General features: G+C 45.1%; 1 protein-coding gene across 26 annotated transcripts in view; it reads left to right on the top strand.

Moving 5' to 3' along the window:
• The first annotated feature begins 8686 nt into the window (after positions 1–8686).
• CMKLR2 (chemerin chemokine-like receptor 2) overlaps positions 8687–19312 on the top strand; it is a 53910-nt gene continuing 43284 nt past the window's right edge. For 7 of the 26 annotated variants that reach the window (XM_070070318.1, XM_008259026.4, XM_051849240.2 and 4 more), the window contains exons 1-2: positions 8687–8926; positions 15415–15577. The gene's annotated coding sequence lies outside the window, so the exon portion shown is untranslated. Of the gene's footprint in view, positions 8927–15276; positions 15578–19312 lie in introns of those variants that run through there. The other 19 variants (XM_070070329.1, XM_070070322.1, XM_070070314.1 and 16 more) reach the window with 14 other exon arrangements.

Here is a 19312-nt window from a genome sequence, read left to right on the forward strand (position 1 = left end):
GGGATTAGACCAGTGGCTGGAGGATCTCTCTGTCTCTCTCTGCCTTTCAAATAAATAAAAAATAAATTAATTTAAAGCAAAAACAAGATATAAGGTGGAAGATATCTGGCATTACTTCCATATCTCAAAAATCTCCAGGTTAAGATCTCTAGAATTCTAGACTTCCTGTCTTTCCTTGTAGTTCCAAAAGGACTGCTGAACAAAAGCCACTTTGCTGTCAAAGCTGAGGCAGCCTTTCTTGAAACTCAACCAATGTCTTCTACTTAAATTCTAGTGGTCATTCTCAGCTTCAGTAGAAGCTAGGAAATTTATTTTTTTTTCTGGGTACACTGCTGTCCAAAATAAAACAGGTTCTGACAGTAAGAAAGAAAGGAACTGATTTTTAGCAGGCAGCTGCAGTTGCTGCCACAAGGTGAAGATAATCACACTTTAGCAATGGAAAACATAACCAAAGGGGCCAGCATTTGGTGCAGCTAAGTCACCAGTTGGGATGCCCGTAACACATATCAGAGCAGCCACGTTCAAGTCCTGTCTCCACTCTGATCCAAGCTTTCTGCCAATGCATACTCTGGGAGGCAGCAGATGATAGGTCAAGGAGCTGGTCCCTGCTAGCCACAGAGGAGACTCAGATTGAGGCCTGGGCTCCAAACTTTGGCCTGGCCAAACCCCAGCTGTTTTGGATATCTGGGGAGTAAATCAGCAGGTGGAAGATCTCTTTTCAAATAAAATGAAAACAGATATTTTAACAGGAAAAAAAAAAGTACATAACCAGAAAGCACCTTGAGCAATTCATGACATCATAATAATAATCCCACAAACATTTCCTGAGACTGTACTCTTTATATGCCTTACTCTACACTGTCTCATTGAAACCTCACAACACTATGATGTAGGTAGTATCGCTATCCCCCCTCTCCAGGGGAAAAACGAGGACCCCGAGAATCTCCAAAACATGTTCAAGGCCACTCAACCAGCCAGTGCCAGAGCAACTGAGATTAAACCCAGGTCCTTCTAGAGCCCAAGATTTTGCTGTCAGTTGGCAACACTTTCCCCTTTCCCTCTGAAACAAGGGAGTGATCACAACATTGCCAACTGCTGCCAACTGCGAGACCTCCTGGGAAAATGTGGTTCAGCGCCTTTCTCAGGACAGTGTCCTTGATCCCAAAGTGCTCTGCTCTTGCTGCCAGTGAGTGATTTCCTCAGTGCCATTTCCATTTTCTGTTTGGCCAGGAGTGCCCTGATCTTTGCATTTGTCATTCTAATATGCATTGGGAGTGCAACAATTTGGGGACCTTTTCCAGGTAAATGTCTAAGGGTGACATTTATTACAAGTTTTTGATAGCTGAAATGACAGGAAAGGAAATAAGATCTCAAGTATGCTCTTTGTTATTATGTTTCAGAGTGCCATCAATTTGTGTCCATCACAGGGCTGGTGGTCTATAACTGAAGCCATAAACTTGCAACAATGTTGCTAAATGGCTCTAGAGGATGCAAAAAAGGTTTCATTTTTCCATTTCAATATGCTTTATAATTCAACAAAAATTTCCCTCCACTTTGCTTCCTGGATCCCACAGAAAGTATTAAATAGCTTAAGAGCAGGGCAACACCATGAGGCATGTTCGGCATGACAACATTTTTAAAATATAGAGCTCATTATATTAAATATGTCTCATTATTGTAATTATGCTGTTACAACTGCAGTGAATAACACATCACATCATTATTTAATTTTATGGAAAAAGCCTTTCTAAATTGTTTGTTGACAGATAATATCAGATTTCATTTCTATTTTGCCTGAATTACAGCCTGTGCTAGGGTTCTGTACTTCACTTTAATATTTCTTAAAACGTGCTTATGCATTAGACTCCAACTTGATAATACTTTATTTCAGCATGAGATGGACCAGTAATTGCTTGGAAGGCAGGTTTGATAGTACAGCAACTTTTGTGTTCTAGTGCAGCAATGAAGATGCCAGTTTCTAAACTGCCTTGAAGAATATCTGTGGAGTGTGATATTACCGAGTCTTTCAAAGTGTATTTTTGAGTAATATGTAATGGCCTAGGAAACTGGGTATTAAGTAAAATGGGTAGGTTACACAGCTCCACAAACAGCCTAATCTCAACTAGATGTTTTTAAACATAGATTTGGTAGAGCAGTTAAGACACTGGTTGGGATGGCTGTTATCCCTTATTAGAGTGCCTGGATTTCAATTCTGGCCCTACTTCTGATTCCAGCTTCCTTCTAATGTGCACCCTGGGAGACAGCAAATGATGGCTCCAGTACCTTGGCCCCTGTCATGTACATGGGAGATAGGAATTGAGGTCCAGGTTTCTGGCTCTGTCCTGGCTCAGCCTTAGTTGTGGGCATTTGCAGAATAAACCAGCAGATGGAAAATCTGTCTCTATCTGCCTGTCTCTCTACCTCTCAAAATTTTTTTAAAAGATTTATTTATTTATTTGAAAGGAAGAGTTACAGAGAGGGAGAGGCAGAGGCAGAGAAAGAGAAGTCTTTCACCCGCTGGTTCACCCCCAAAATGGCTGAAATGGCCAGATCTAAGCTGATCTGAAGCCAAGAGCCAGGAGCCTCCTCTAGCTCTCCCACTCCCGTGCAGGGGCCCACGCACTTGGGCCATCCTGTACTGCCTTCCCAGACCATAGCAGAGAGCTGGATGGGAAGTGGAGCAGCCGGGACCCAAACAGGTGCCCTTAAGGGATGCAGGCACCACAGGCGGCGGCTTTAGCTGCCATAGCACAACGCTGGCCCCTCAAATAAAATTTTTAAAAATTATAATTAAAATATATAAAAATACAAAAATGGCAAGATTATTTCTCTAACTAGTACAGTTAAAGATTATTTTAATCACTGTTTTGTGTTCTTTTTGTATTTTTAAACTAGATATTTTATTTTTTGAGATAGCACATTTTTAGTTTACATTATAGTCTAAGGTTTAATGGCTCTTCTAAAAAGAGTTCAACAAATAAGAAGTAACAAGACCACAGACCAGCAGAGAAACAGGCAGGGATATAAATAACAAGCAAATCTCTTGTATCTTCTAAACATTGTAAGGATGCAATTTCTTTTTTTTTTTTTTTTCCCCAGAGTGAGCAGAATTAGATTTACTGAGCACACAACAAGGGAGTAGCATGGCAGGCAGGACAGCTGGAAGCGACTACTGCTGCCATATGCTGCAAGGGAGCAGCGGACAGGACAGCCAGAGGCTGTCAGCTGCCAGTATGCAATTTCTCTAATTGAAAGGAGTTATTATTTTAAAAGTTAATTTGAAAGGGTAGTGGGTGATGCTACAGATGACACTGATTGCACAGCAATAAAACATTAACCAGCAGCTAACATCTCATTCCATGGGCAGCTTTAGTCCAAGTTTACCAAGCATCTTCAAAGGCCGTGGTTAAAACAAACAAGGGCTGCCACTGCGGCATCGCAGGTTAAACTGCTGTCTGCAGTGTCAGCATCCCATATGGGTGCCGGTTCAAAACCCAGCTACACTGCTTCCAATCCAGCTCTCTGCTAATGTGCCTGGAAAAGCAGCAGATGGCCCAAGTACTTGGGCCCCTGCACCCACGTGGGAGACCCGGATGGGGTTACAGGCTCCTAGCTCCTGGCTTTGGCCTGGCACAGCCCTAGACATTGTGGCTATTTGGAGAGTGAAACAGCAGATGGAAGATCTCTCTCTGTCTCTCCCCTGTCTCTCTATGTATCTCTGCCTTTCAAATAAATAAATGAATGAATAAATTTTAAAAAATAAAAATAATAAAACAAACACCCAGGCCCCCTTTCTAGCTTCCATCTTCCAGGAACTCCATGTGACTCTCTCACTCCATGCAGACCAGGCTGCCCCGATCAGGTGCTGCTTGGCCTGTCCTTTCTATTTGCATTGTCACTTAAGGATGTCTTCCTCAAGTCTCTCTTTGACCTTATTCAGGCTTCTGGCCAGCCTTGGATCCTTCCTTTGCCTAACCTATCAGTTGAAATCTTTTAAAAATTCAAGGGAGTTATTGTTTGATGACTATAGAGTTTCACATTTGCAAGTTGAAAATATTCTGCAGATCTGTTTCATGACAATATGAATACTGAATTCCTGAACTGTGCACTTACAAATGGTTAAGATGGGGCAGACAATTGGTACAGCAGCTAAGACACTACTTTAGACACCCACATCCCATATCTGAGTGCCTGGTTTGAGTACCAGCTCCTCTACCTTCAATCCACCTTCCTGCTAATGCACACCCTGGGAGGCAGCAGGTGACAGCTCAAGTACTTTGGTCCCTGACACCCACACGGGTAACCCAGATTGAATTCTAGGCTCTCAGTTTCTACCTGGTCCAGCCCCAGAAGTTACAGCCATTCGTGAAGTGAACTGGTAGATGGAAAAATCCCCACATGTCTATTAAATAATATTTTAAAAGTATAATAATACTTTAAATAATTAAATAATTATTTAAATTATTAATATGTTTAAACAAGCAAAAAATGGTTAAGATGGGGATGAGTATTTGGTTTAGGTGTTAAGATGCTATTGAGCCGAATTTGGGAAGGTGAAGTTATCAAATTACGATGCCTTTGCCCCCCTTATCTCTAGGCCTCTGTAGTAACCGGTGTCATGGTAACTAACAGGTTCTCCTGCTTGACTAGCTGCCCACAAGTCTATTATGTAATGGTTTGGCTCTGTGCCACTGTTGTCTGTAAGCCCACATGAGCAACTGGGGGGCATGGCTAACTGCAGCTGCTTGTGGATGTATGTGGCCATGCATATGTGGCTACTGGTGGATGTGTGGCTGTACATAGCTAAGTGTGGATGCATGTAAATGGTTCTATATGTGTGTTCAAATGCCACCAGACACAAATACAGGTATCTCCTGCAGCTCTGCCTCCCTTGGGGACAAGTGACTGTTCCTGTCCATTTCTCACTGCCACTCTGAGTAAAAGGGATATAAACCCACAAATGGCTCCAGGTTGTTCTCTGATCTGTCAAAATCTAAATCTGCTTGTCCTGAGCCCTAAGCCCCAGGCATACAGACACCCTGAGTTGGAGAGTGCCTGAGTTGGAAGATATGCCTTTCCCTCCTGACTCCAGCTTCTTGCTAAATGCAGGACCTGAGAGGCAGCAGTGATGGTTCAAATAATTGGGCTCCAGCACCTACAAGGGAGACCTGAATTGAATTCCTGGCTCCTGACTTCAGCTTGGACCTTGGCCCAGGTCTTCCAGTTCCAAGCATTTGGGGAATGAACTAGTGGACAGGAACTTTTTATCTCTCTGTAAAAAAAATAAATAAATGTTTTGGGGAGAAAAAGGTAGAAATGAGGATTTTAAATTTTTAAAAGATTTTTCATTTATTTTTATTTACTTGAAAGGCAGAGCAACAGAGAAAAAGACAAAGACAGAGAGAAAGAACCTCTATCCACTGGTCACTCCCCAAATGCCCACAACAGCTATGTATGGGCCAGGTCGATGTTAATAATGCAGAACTCTGGGGGCTGGCGCTGTGGCGCAGCCGGTAAAGCTGCCACCTGCAGTGCCAGCATCACATAAGGACTCCGGTTCAAAGTCCTGGCTACTCCACTTCCTATCCAGCTCTCTGCTGTGGCCTGGGAAAGCAGAAAATGGCCCAAGTCCTTGGGCCCCTACACCCACATGGGAGACCTGGAAGAAGCTCCTGGCTCCTGGCTTTGGACTGACCCAGCTCCAGCCATTGCGGCAAATTGGGGAATGAATCACCAGATGGAAGAACTTTCTTCTCTCTCCCTCTCCCTCTCCCTCTCCCTCTCCCTCTCCTTCTTTCTCTGTGGTAACTCTTTCATATAAATAAATAAATAAATCTTAAAAAAAAAAAAAAAAGAATGCAGAACTCCATCCAGGTCTCCATGTAGGTGGCAGGGACCCAAGTACAAGAGCCACCATTGCTGCTTCCAGGGTGTACATTAGCAGGAAGCTGGAATGGGGAGAAGAGCTGGGACTGAAACCCAGGCACTCCAATATGGCACATGGGCATCCCAAGCAACATATCAACTACTGCACCAAACACCTGCCCTGTTAAAGCAGACAGTTTTAAACACTGATTTTCTTTCTTTTTTTTTTTGAAAGGCAGAGTTACAGAGAGGCAGAGGCAGAGAGAGAGAGAGAGAGAGAGAGAAGGTCTTCCATCCACTGGTTCACTCCCCAGATGGCTGCAACAGCAGAGCTGCGCTGATCCAAAGCAAAGGGCCAGGAGCTTCTTCCAGGTCTCCCACATGGGTGCAGTGGCCCAGGGACTTGGGCCATCTTCCACTGCTTTCTCATGCCATAGCAGAGAGCTGGATGGGAAGTGGAGCAGCCAGGACTCCAACTGACACTGATATGGGATGCCGTCATTGCAGACGGTAACTTTACCTGCTGTGCCACAGCGCTGGCCCCAACACTGATTTTCAAAATGAAAAATATAATCCAATTTCAGGAAAAAAAAAAGTTAATCTATACACTAAAATTTACAGTTGCCAAACAACCAAAAAATATTACACTGTTTCACTGTGTTCAATTTGTAAACAACTAAAAACCCCAGGTGGTGGAATGGAATAAAGAAGCTGAAATGACATAAGTTCTGTGTCTTCATCTTTACCACGACTGTGCCGTCAGGCTGGACAAATCTGTGTTTCAAATCTGCTGTCTAAATGCAGGCATATGTGGCATCACAAGGGGAAAACACAAATTGCACCAAAGATTTGGAACCACGATCCCTTAATCTCCAAAGGAAGCACAGCTGAGTCAAGGATGGCACAGGGGCAATTCTGTCATTGGAATTTTGTCAGTTATCTTTGGTGTAAACAATATTGTCTAGTAAAGAATAAGCAATGAAAATGAAAATAAGAATAATTAAATTTTATGTAAAATATGTCTATTAAAAATAAATGTTATGTGAGCAGGTGTCTGGCTTAGCAGTTAAGCTGCCACTGGGGATACCCATAACCCATATCAGAGTGTCTGCCTGGATTCACTTCTGATTCCAACTTCCCGTTAATGAGCACCGTGGCAGACAGCAGGTGATGGCTCACGTAGTTGGGTCCCTACAATCCACGTGGGAGACCCCGATTGAGTTACTGGCTCCTGGCTTTCACCTGATCCAGCCCTGGCTGTTGAGGGCATTTGGGGATTGAATCAGCATATGGGATATCTCGGCCTCTCTGTGTCTGCTTCTCTGCCTTTCAAGTAAATACAATAAATAAATATATTTTAAATAAACTTTACAAATATAAAATGTTGGCCGGCACTGTGGCTCACTTGGTTAATCCTCCACCTGCGGTGCCAGCACCCCATATAGGTACCGGGTTCTAGTCCCGGTTGCTCCTCTTCCAGTCCAGCTCTCTGCTGTGGCCCGGGGAGGGCAGTGGAGGATGGCCCAAGTGCTTGGGCCCTGCACCCGCATGGGAGACCAGGAGGAAGCACCTGGCTCCTGGCTTCGGATCGGTGCAGCTCCAGCTGTGGCGGCCATTTGGGGAGTGAACCAACGGAAGGAAGACCTTTCTCTCTGTCTCTCTCTCTCACTGTCTATAACTCTACCTGTCAAATAAAAAAAATTAAATTAGAAAACAAATATAAAATGTTTTACATATAAAGTATGTATTTCTAATATGTAATTTTATAAAATTAAAACTCAGAGTAACCACAGCAATTATTTAGAACTTAAACCAAGGAAACATGTTTTGAGGGGAGTCGTCTTTCATCACTGACCTTGTTTAAATTGCTGGCACATGGTGGTAACAAAAAGCAGAAGGGCTCCGATTGGTTTTATCATTGCTTTTAAATCCCCGGCGCACTCCTTGTTGCCCACACTTGGGTGGATGATCCTTATTACACCCCCTCCGGCACACCGCTGCTAGATGGTTTAAGCTCCTTTAAATTGTGTTTCTTAATTTCACCATCCGCTGTAAGACATTTGGGTTTTACTGTGGAAACACTGGCGAGTCACCTTTTTCAATAAACCTGAAATTCCTTATGTGATAAAAACGATCGCTTAATGACTTATCTTTCCGTGTACCTACTTTCTTAAATTGAAACTCAGCGGAAAAGGGAGTAGAAAGGGACACGAGGGTGGGAAGTGCGAATTGCTGGAGAATCCACACGGCTGGTGCCCTTGGGCAAGGAGGGCAGGGGAGGCAGGTGGGCAGCTGGGCAGCAATGCTCTGTCCAAAGTGGGCAGAAGGTAGAGGGAGCAGCCACCATGTAACCAGCTCCAGCTAGGCTCTTACCTGCACCCGGGCCTAGTGTACCCAGATCTGCTCATTTTTTCATGAGAAGTCAATAACCTAGATAGCTGTTTCGGATTTCCTGATTTTTAAATGTTGGACGTTGATTCGAACGCTAGAAAACACGGCTGTGCCTACAAAACACATCCACAGCTGCACGCACCTCCGGGCTACCGATTTCCAAATGAAAAATACAAGACTAGCAGCTGAACCAGCTTAAAGAGGTTGGAAAAATATGCTTTAATCTCTGATCCTTTTCCTTTCCTCAAATGTGATGTCTGGGGGAAATCCGTACACATTTACATCACATTCATAATTATGTGCAGTTTAACAAGAGAAGTAGCATAATTAGGGAAGGTATTTGAGAGTGGCCTGAACTCCCAATGCAGACTTTTCTCAGGAAACAGGGCCAAGCATGGTGTCACCCAGATGCCTGCTGACTAACTGATGTAGAACAGATTTATTTAACCACTGGCAAACCACATTTCCTTTTCCAGGGCAATAAGTTAAAAGATTATTTACCTCCCTTGGTTACAAAGAGAGGAAATACTTGTTCCTAGACTCAGGGCAGCTGTGAGCTGATCTTGTGGAGCAATCATTAAACCTGGAGGAGTCGGAGCACCCGGCCTCCCAGCAGACTTGGGCCGCGCCTGCCACAGCCGCAGGCAGGAGCACCTTCGGAGGAGGGGAGGTGAGTACTTGCTTCACCCCCAAGGCTGCATCCTCGCACCCCACCTTGCTTCTCAGTCTCTAAAGGGTTCCCAGGGAAGCCCACCCGAATCCCAGCTCTACACCTCATTTGAACTGGCATTTGACATATTAAAAGTGAAGATTTATTCAAGTCAAAGATAAAACAGGGACTCTTCCCCACATTTCTGTGGGTACTTAGAGCTCCTTGTGTCTTGATGAAAAAGGTGTAGAGAGAAGCTGAAGGCTGGACTCCTGCACGGGGCAATACAGAGTTAAAAGCAAGCCTCTGGAGAAGGCTTTGTTCTCGGCAGCCTTAAGGAGTTCTCTGTTTTAAGCTTCATGAAAACGCCCCTGTCTGCCTGGGTTGCCATGGCTCCATGCTGCGACTTCCCCCCTCCCTCTACTTGCACACCCAGGGCACTGAGTCTGCAACTCTGAATCCATTTCAATCCTTGGGAAAAGCTTTGCCGGGTTGCAGCCCCACTGTTCAACCAGCTATACAGTCTGTTCTCCACACTGCCTACCCTGAAGAAACAGCCCTGAGAAGGGCACTGGCGCAGATGTTTGGCAAAACAGTTACGATGCCACTTGTGATGCCTGCATTCCATATCAGCGTGCCTGGGTTCAAGTCCCAGCTCTGCCAGCTGCCTGCTAGCATGCACCCTGAAGGCAGCAGGTGATGGCTCAGGGTCATCCAGGTGGGACTGGACTGGGTTCTGGGCTCCTGGCTTAGGCCTCATCCAGGCCCGGCTGCTGGGGGCATTTGGGAAGTGAACCAGCGAATAGAAGCTCTCTGTCTCTGTCTCTTGTCTTCCAAATAAATTTTAAAAATGTTTTTAAAAATCAAGGGCACTTCGCCGGCGCCGCGGCTCACTAGGCTAATCCTCCACCTTGCAGCGCCGGCACACGGGGTTCTAGTCCCCTTCGGGGCGCCGGATTCTGTCCCGGTTGCCCCTCTTCCAGTCCAGCTCTCTGCTGTGGCCCGGGAGTGCAGTGGAGGATGGCCCAAGTGCTTGGGCCCTGCACCCCATGGGAGACCAGGAGAAGTACCTGGCTCCTGCCTTTGTATCAGTGCAGTGCGCCTGCCGCAGCACGCCAGCCGCAGCGGCCATTGGAGGGTGAACCAACGGCATAGGAAGACCTTTCTCTCTGTCTCTCTCTCTCACTGTCCACTCTGCCTGTCAAAAAAAAAAAAAAAAAAAAAAATTAAGGGCACTTACACAAGGAGAGGTCATCAATCTGTATGACAAAAAAGAAACATCCCTTGTCTTTACATTTTTCACAATCTACTTTTTTATAATACAATGTCTGGTGGTCTATCCCCTTTTCAGTTGTCTCTCACAGACAACAAAGATTAGACATGACAATTAAAAAATTTTATATGCTCAACTGTAATGCCTTAAACATATGTTTCTGAATCTCTATCATCAGAATATTTAGGTGTCTGGACAAGTATGCTATTTTAACATCAAACAAAAAAAGGGAAGGAGTAATGATAACCTTGACCATATTTTTAAAAATGGGAAGCCAAGTTGTTGATCTGGATTTTTTCAGGTGGGGTCGACAAAGGTGGGAAGGAATGACCCACTTATAATTGCCCAACCCACAGGCTGGTGCTGTGGCATAGGTTAAGCTGCCATCTGCAGTGCCCCCATCCCAAATGGGGTGCTGGTTCTTTGTCCCAGATGCTCCATTTCCAGCTAATGTGCCTGGAATCCAGCTCCCAGCTAATGTGCCTGGGAAGGCAGTGGAAGATGGCCCACCCCTGCCACCCATGTGGGAGACCCGGAGGAAGCTCTTGGATCTTAGTTCCTGGCTTTGGCCCGGCCCGGCCCAGTACCAGCCAATGCAGCCATTTGGAGAGTGAACCAGTGGATGGAAAATACCTCTCTCCCTCTCTCCTTCTCTCTCTCTCCCTCTCCCCTCCACATTTCAAATATAAAATAAAATTGCCAAACCTCACTCCATTAGAGCTCTATTAAGATTAATACGAATCTCTTCTTTTACAATGTAATTACCTCCAAAAGAACAATTCTCTAACAGTAAAACTTCAGTGGAAAAAAGCTAATTTTATGGAATAAGAAATCCTATTTCACAAAATAATGACAGAGACACTGTACATCTTCCCCTCTGAGCACAGCTGGCCCTCAGATCTGCATGTACATATATACTTGTCTTAAGAAACTCCTGAAATACCAACCATCACAGGCTCCTGAGAATTTTCAAATGACTTAGAAAGTGGTGAAACTGCTACAGTCCTTTTATCCAGTAGAACTTATTGCCACCCCTTCTTCCCATTCACTGAATTCCGTAAACATCTCTTCCAACAAGGAGATGGATGGCCCAATGCATAAGTCTTAATAAAAGTGAGTGGTCTTAGGAGTCAGGATGTCTGGGACCAAACCCCAACTCTGCCGTGTACAGATCTCCTATTAACTGATGCACCAAACAGCCTGGCGAGTGTCAGTACGCCTTAAAGCTCAAGTGTGGCAACTAGGTTATCTTTTAGCACATCTGAACACTTCAGCTCAGGCTCCTTCTGCATAACTGATCAGCTCCAAGTCGTGCTTTCAGAGAATGTCAATGAGGAGTTCTTCCAAAGTACAGCAAAGGGCAGCGCTTATTAGCAGAGATTTTATTGACTGCCCCTTGTATTTACTATTTTTGGATTAATTTCAAAGCTAAACAAGCATGTTTCAACTCTTGTTTTAAGTGGTGGTTAAAACATTAAAAAATGCATACGCTTAGCTGGGTTTCATTGCTTACTGTGCTTAAACTATGCTTGACAAGCAGTACAATCTTTTTTTTTTTTTTTAAAGATTTATTTGATAGTCTTCAAATAGTACTTTACACCTTGTGCGTCTGTGTGGGGGCAAACTGTTGAAATCTTTACTTAGTATATACTAAGTTGATCTTCTGTATATAAAGATAATTAAAAATGAATCTTAATGAAGAATGGGATGGGAGAGGGAGTAGGAGATGGGATGGCTTGCAGGTAAGAGGGTGGTTATGGGGGAGAAGAACCACCATAATCCAAAAGTTGTACTTTCAAAATTTATATTTATTAGATAAAAGTTTTCTAAATAAAAGAGAAGTAGAGCCAGAGAGAGAAGGAGAGGGAGGGGTAGAGGGAGGGGGAGGGGGTCTTTCATTTTGCTGGTTCACTCCCTAAATGACTGCAACGGCTAGAGCTTAGCTGATCCGGAGCCAGGAGCTTCTTCTGGGTCTCCCACATGGGTGCAGGGCCCCAAGGAGTTGGGCCTTCTTCCACTGCTTTCCCAGGCCATAGCAGAGAGCTGAATTGGAAGTGGAGCAGCCGGGACTCAAACTGACACCCATATGGGATGCCAGTGCTGCAGGCTGGGGCCTTAACCCTCTGCGCCACAGCGCCAGTCTCAACCAGTACAATCCTTAATATTGTTTCTTTTGGTGTGTTCTTTGCAAGTTTCAAAAAGTTTTCAAGTTTTCAAAAAGTTCATGGAAAAGTAGAATTACAGGATGCTTCTTTTGATGCAAACATTTTTGAAATCCATGCAGATACAGGATCTTCAAAAGTTCATGGAAAGTGTAGATAAAAAACTATGCCTAGACTTCAAATTTTTTTGTGCCAAAATAAACTTTTTAATTTCTCCCTGAGATTTTTTAAATACCCAGGTATGCTTTTCTATCAATGCTTCCCACTGAAAAGGAATCTATTAATAGTGTTTATGTTGGGGCCGGCGCCATGGCTCACTTGGTTAATCCTCTGCCTGCGGCGCCAGCATCCCATATGGGCACCGGGTTCTAGTCCCGGTTGCTCCTCTTCCAGTCCAGCTCTCTGCTGTGGCCCGGGAAGGCAGTGGAGGATGGCCCAAGTGCTTGGGCCCTGCACCCACATGGGAGACCAGGAGGAAGCACCTGGCTCCTGGCTTCGGATCGGCGCAGCACCAGCCGTGGCGGCCATTTGGGGAGTGAAGCAACAGAAGGAAGACCTTTCTCTCTCTCTGTCTCTCTCTCTCTCTCACTGTCTATAAATCTACCTGTCAAATAAAAAAATATATAGTGCTATGAAATTATTGCTTTAGAAGTTTCTACAATTGGCTTGTAACAGTGAACAAACACAAATGTAAAACTGGCTGTTCTCTCTGGTACCTCATGTTTTATGGAGTAATAATGTTCAGTTTCAAATACCACATGGTTAGGGTAATATTAGACATTACAAAAATCAAGATGGGGGTGGTCATTTGGTGCAGTGGTGATGATACCACTTGGGACGCCTGAATCCAGTCCCGACTCCTCCATCCTTCCAGTCCCGGTTCCTGCAAATGTACTCCCTGGGAGGCAGCAGGTTTTTGCTTATAGAGTTAAGGCTCTGCTACCCATATGAGAGACCCAGATTGAGTTCCAGGTTTCTGGTTTCATCCTGGCCCAGTGTTGGCTGTTGTAAACATTTGGGGAATGAACCAGCAGTTGGAAGTTGTCCTATCTCTCTTTACCTTACATACTAAATGAAAATGAAGAAAAACTTTTACTTTTAAAAAAGATTTATTTAGGGGTCAGCATTGTGGTATAGCAGGTAAAGCCGCCACCTGAGATGCCAGCATCATAATGGGCACCAGTTCTAGTCCCGGCTGCTCCACATCCAATCTAGCTTCCTGCACCTGAGAAAGCAGAAGCAGACACCCCAAGTGCTTGGGTCCCTGCACCCACATGGGAGACCAGATGAAGCTCCTGGCTGCTGCCTTCAGCCTGGCCCATTGTAGACATTTAGGGAGTGAACCAACAGATGGAAGATCGATCAATCTTTCTCTCTCTGTCTCTCCCTCTCTATCACTCTTTCAAATAAATAAAATAGATCTAAAAAAAATTTATTTTAAAGACAGAGTAACAAAGAGAATTTTTTATTCATTGGTTTTCCCCTCAAATGCCTGCAACAACTGGGTCTGGGCCAGCCCAAAGCTCAGAACCCAGAACCCCATAAGGGTCTCCCACATGGATGGCAGGAATCCAAGTACTTGGGCCATCACTGCCTGCCTCCCAGGCTCCTTAGCAGGAAGTTGGACCGTTGGACCATTAGCAGATGTGAACTAGCCAGGACTTGAACTGACACCCTGATATGGGACGTAAGCATCCCAAGCAGCAGGTTAACCTACTGTGGGACAATGCCCATCCCAAGTAAAAAAATATTTTTTTCCTTTTAAATCAAGATAGTCTGCAGAAGGAAACTGACCACAGTAGGCTCCCTTATCTTCCATCACTTTTAAGCTCCACACTTCTTATTCCTCAAATTTCTGAGGTCTGTAACCTGCCTTAGATATACAGATGACTCTGCCAAGGCCACAGATGGTTATAGGGGAGAAAAATCAAAACCTGAATTTCCTAGAAACCAGAAAAGTTCTCTCTCAACCTACCTATGTAAAGAAATTAAAAACTGGGGCCAGTGCTGTGGAGCAGCAATTTAAGTTGCCAGCTGCTGCTGGTGACACCACCATGCCAGTCCTGGCTGCTGCACTTCTGATCCAGCTCCCTGATAATGCACGTGCGAAAGCAGTAGAGGATGGCCCAAGTACCTGGGGCCCTGCCACATACATGGGAGATCTGGATAGAGTTCCAGGGTCCTGGCTTTGGTCTGGCCCAATCCCGGCTATTGTGGCCATCTGTGGGCTAAGTCAGGGTATGGAGAAATCTCTGGCTCTCCCTCTCTCTCTGTAACTCGGCCTTTCAAATAAACAAATCTTTAAAAAAATTTAGAGGCAGGTGTGTGGTCAGCAGGTTAAACTACCACTTGGGACACCTGTATCCCCTATCAGGGAGCACTGGTGTAGCTCCCAGCTCGTCTGCTTCCAATCCAGCTTTCTGCTAATGCACCTGGGAAGGCAGCAGATGATGGTCCTAGTGCTTGGTTTCCCACCACCCACAAAGGAGATGCAGACAGTTCCAGGCTCCTGGCTTCGGCCTAGCCTAGCCTTGGCTGTTGCAGAGATTCGGGAGTGACCCAGAGAATCAAAGACCTCTTTGTCAACCTGCCTTTCAAATAAAAATAAATCTTCTAAAAAAGAAGAGATTAAAACTTAAGACACCCATGTAATATGTGATTCCATTTCTTCACCATCAGAACACACTAAAACTCAATAAATGAAATCTCTCTCCTAACAAGCCCTGTAGTTCCTGTGCCTTGAAGAGCTCCCCTTTGACTTTCTAAGGCTTCTTTTCATTCCATCACTGCTAATTTAACTTGACTTTTCACTAGCAAAAGCCTACCCAGACAAAGGAAGGATCAGGGCCCCTCCAATCACTGCTTTTCAGCTTGCCGCAGGGCAGCTAAGAGCGATGATTTCCACTCCAAAAAAAAAAAAAAAAAAAGCTACACAAACACACTGAGTGAAAGAACTAATTTGTACAGCATGTTCACTTCTTTCTTTTCTCCTGGAATACATGATGAATTTTTATGGAGGGTGGGGGAGGAAGGGAAGAACCACATTCAAACCCCAACATCATTCTTCTCTACAGTGTCATTTCAAAAGCCAGATAAAAGCGGAATGAGGAGGAGGCTGGGAAAACAGCGCACACCATAGCGATTCTGAAAACCACCCTCGGTCTCATTCTGGCATTGGGAGGTCACACCCAGGCATCACCAGAGCTTCTCTCTACACAGCCACAGAACACTGACTCGGTAAGTGCTTTCCTGTTTGTTTTCCTCAAACTGACACATTTGCAGCTGACCTGCTGAGGATTCTCCCAGAAGATTTATTTACAAAACAGCATTCTGACTAACTACCAGCTGGCAAAAAAAAAAAAAAGAAAGGGACTCCTGTTAGTTTACAAAGCCTTATATCTACAGATTCACATTTTCTGGTCTGGTCACAAGTGTGAGGGACATCCTACAGGATTTGCTCCAGCTGCTGACAAATCCCAAAACACTGGAAGAGAAAGTAAGGCTGTGTGGCGGTGGGAGGAGGGGAATCAATGAAGAAGTTTCAGTCATTTTTTCAGCTTTTGCCTAGATATGTACAACTCACAAAAGTGGGATTTTAAGTCTTGTGGACTAGAAAGAGTCAAACTTCATGTGTGGAAAGCTCACTGTAGAGAAAGTGGTAAGGAAAATAGTTCTCTGTGATGAACACTGATACTGCCTTGTTGAGATTACACGGTGGGAAAAAGCTCTGAACTGAGGAATAATGTGGCTTTCCCACTTTGTCTCCTGCCCACTCCCCGGCATCTGAAAGATAAATAGTTGTTTGTCATATTCTCATACTTCTTATCGCTACTGTACTTTTGATATCTCATTATCAACTGCTTATTAGAATCACTGGCACCTGGGCTCTTCAAAGCACTCTTCTTGTCTCCAAAAAAATTGGGAGTACCATATACCCCAGTCCTCTGCTCTTAGAACTCTTTTGGGGAATGCTGTACCCCACTCCTCTCATCTTAGAACTCACTGAGATGCTGTACTCCCCATCCTTCTCACTTTGGAACTCTTGGGGCACCCCTGCCCCCTCCTTTCATGTTGGAATGCACTGAGGTGCTATACTTCCTACTCTTCTCATCTTGGAATTCTCTGGGGCACCCCACATCCCACTCCTGTTGTGTCACAACTCTTTGGTACTGTACACCCAGGTCCTGTCAGTAAGGCACTGTTGGCCGTGCATCCACTCACCTGCTGCACAGCGGGCAGCACTCTGTGTTGTGGCCTGGGGACCACTCAGCTCTCCCAGAAGAACATGGATAGACCTTTTTCCTTACTGCTTCCTAAATAATACAGTATAACTATTTCCATGGTGTTTCCACAGGACAAATTAAGTATCCCTTATCCAGGGGCAGGGAATGTCCGGCCCTAGCACCATATAAGGCCATGGAAATCATTTGATCTGGTCCTGCCAAGGCAACCACAGGCAGGACTGGAAATTCAATAAATCTATAGTGGGCTAATTTTTAAGTTGATAATTTCATATGGCCCACAAGTGATGTTATAAATATCCAAATGGCCCTTGGCAGAAAAAGGTTCCCCACCCCTGCACTGAAATGTTTGGGGCCAGAAGCAATTTGGATTTGGCATTTTGTTGAATTTTGTAATTATCTGTATTTATAATGAGATATTTGGGATGGGACCTAAGTCTAAACAAAAAATTTGTTCCATATACACCTTATAGTCATAGCCTAGAGGTACTTTTATATAGTATTCTAAATTTTCTGCATGAAGCGAAGTTTCATGGTGTGGAATTTTCCACTTGTGGCTTCACGACAGTCTTCAAAAAGTTTGATTCTGGGGCATTTGGATTTTGGATTTTGGGATTGCAGCTATTCAGCCTACGCAACATGGGGATGATTTAAAGGGTACAGGAGTATGATATAACAGATTTTTGGTTTTCATCCTTGGTTCCTGGCATATTACTCCCTCTCCAAGGCAGACAATAAAAAAATTGAGAATTTCTCTTCCTCAAGGCAGGTCATAGAAATGCTAATCTCTGCCCCCTCTTCCCACCCTATCCCACTTTGGGAGCTGCCCATAAAGAAATTCTCTGATCTGAGGCTGGCACAGTGGGTTAGGCCAGTTTGATTTCCCGCTATTCCACTTCCAATCCAGCTCCCTACTAATGCATCTGGGAAGGCAGTGGAAAATGGCCCAAATACTTGGACCCTGTCACCTACATGGGAGACCCAGATGGAGCCCCAGGCTCCTGGCTCAGCCTGGCCCAGCCCTGGCCAATGCAGCCATTTGAAGAGTGAACCAGCAGACAGATCTTTTCCTATGTCTCTCAGTCTCTCTCTGCTTTTGAATAAATAAGTTAATTAAAAAAATAAAAAGAAATTCTCTGACTTAACCTGGTCTGATGGTGGATGATGAGGCCTTGCTTCCCAGGTGGTCTTGCCCCATACCATCCAGGAAAAAATGCTAAAGAATCTAAACAGGCCTTTCTGGATATCCCCACCCAGTCTGTAAGCATTAGATTAGACACTTTTTGTCCATTTACATTGCAGCATGATTGTCCATGCATCCATCTTGCCTATGCAATGAAGTCTCCATAACAACTAGGGTGTTGTGGCACAGCAGATTAAGCCACCACTTGGGAGGCCAGCATCCCATATCAGAATACCTGGTTCATTCAAGTCCCAGCTACTCTGTGCTTCTGATCCCGATTCCTGCTAATGCACCTGGGCAGCAAAAGATGGTGGCACAACTATTTGGATTCTTGCCATTCACATGGAAGACCTAGATGGAGTTATTGGCTCCTCACTTCAACCTGGTCCACCATTGCTGCTGCAAGCATTTAGCAAGTGAACCAATGAATAGATCTGTCTCTCTCCTTGTCACTCCTTTTCTCTGTCACTCTGCCTTTAGAAAAATACATCTTCAAAAAAAAAAAAAAAAAGAAAAAACTATAATGACAGGACACAAAGAGCTTCTGGGCTGCTGACATTGAAATTCCCATAGAGGGCCGGCGCCGCGGCTCACTAGGCTAATCCTCCGCCTTGCGGCATCGGCACACCGGGTTCTAGTCCCGGTCGGGGCGCCGGATTCTGTCCCGGTTGCCCCTCTTCCAGGCCAGCTCTCTGCTGTGGCCAGGGAGTGCAGTGGAGGATGGCCCAAGTGCTTGGGCCCTGCACCCCATGGGAGACCAGGAGAAGCACCTGGCTCCTGGCTTCAGATCAGCGCGGTGCACCGCATGCCGGCCGTGGCGGCCATTGGAGGGTGAACCAACGGCAAAGGAAGACCTTTCTCTCTGTCTCTCTCTCTCACTGTCCACTCTGCCTGTCAAAAAAAAAAAAAAAAAAAAAAAAGAAATTCCCATAGAGTGACAATTCCAGAGAGGGCAGAACTCTGCACTATTTTGCCCATCCCTCACCCTGTGCATCTCTTACCCCATATCCCTTACAATATCCTTTGATTTTGAAAGTTTTTTTTTTATTACTACAATTTGGAAGGTAGAATTACAAGAGAAAGAGATTTTTCCAAATGCTGGCTCATGCTCCAAATGACCAAAATAGCCAGGGCTGGGGCAGGCCTGGCCAAAGGCAGGAGCCCAGAACTCCTATCTGAGTTTCCCACATAGGTGGCAGGGGCCCAAACACTTGGGTCATCTTCTGCTGCTTTCCTAGGTATATTAGCAGGGAGCTGGATCGGAAGTGGAGCAGGGGCCAGCACTGTGTGCCTGCAGTGTCCACATCCCATCTGGGTGCCGGTTCAAGTCCTGGCTGTTCCATTTCCAATCCAGCTCTGTACTATGGCCAGGAAAAGCAGTAGAAGATGGCCCAATCCCTTGGGCCCCTGCACCCGTGTGAGAGACCTGGAAGAAGCCCTTGGCTCCTGGCTTCAGATCAGATCAGCTCAAGCTGTTGTGCCCAGTTGGGGAGTGAACCAGTGGATGGAAGACCTCTCTCTCTTTCTCTCTCTCTCTCTCTGCCTGTC

This window comes from Oryctolagus cuniculus, chromosome 3, assembly GCF_964237555.1.
Source record: "Oryctolagus cuniculus chromosome 3, mOryCun1.1, whole genome shotgun sequence".
Classification (NCBI taxonomy): domain Eukaryota; kingdom Metazoa; phylum Chordata; class Mammalia; order Lagomorpha; family Leporidae; genus Oryctolagus; species Oryctolagus cuniculus.